Raw genomic sequence first — 274 nt, forward strand, 5'->3', positions numbered from 1 at the left:
AATTTCAGTTTTGAGAATCTATCCTAAACACTCATATGTAGAAAACGCATAATGCACAAAGGTTTTTTTTTATTATTTTAAAAAATGTATCTTTATTGTTGAAAGTATTACAGATGTCTCCTTTCCTCCAGTTGACCCTCTCCACCTTGCTCCTGCCCCCTCCCCAGGCCTTCACCGTACTATTGTCTGTGACAAAAGGTTTATTTATTTTTAAAAATATATTTTTTATTGATTTCAGAGAGAAAGGGAGAGGGAGAGAGAGATAGACACATCA

Source organism: Myotis davidii, unplaced genomic scaffold (genome assembly GCF_000327345.1).
Source record: "Myotis davidii unplaced genomic scaffold, ASM32734v1 scaffold934, whole genome shotgun sequence".
Taxonomy (NCBI): Eukaryota; Metazoa; Chordata; class Mammalia; order Chiroptera; family Vespertilionidae; genus Myotis; species Myotis davidii.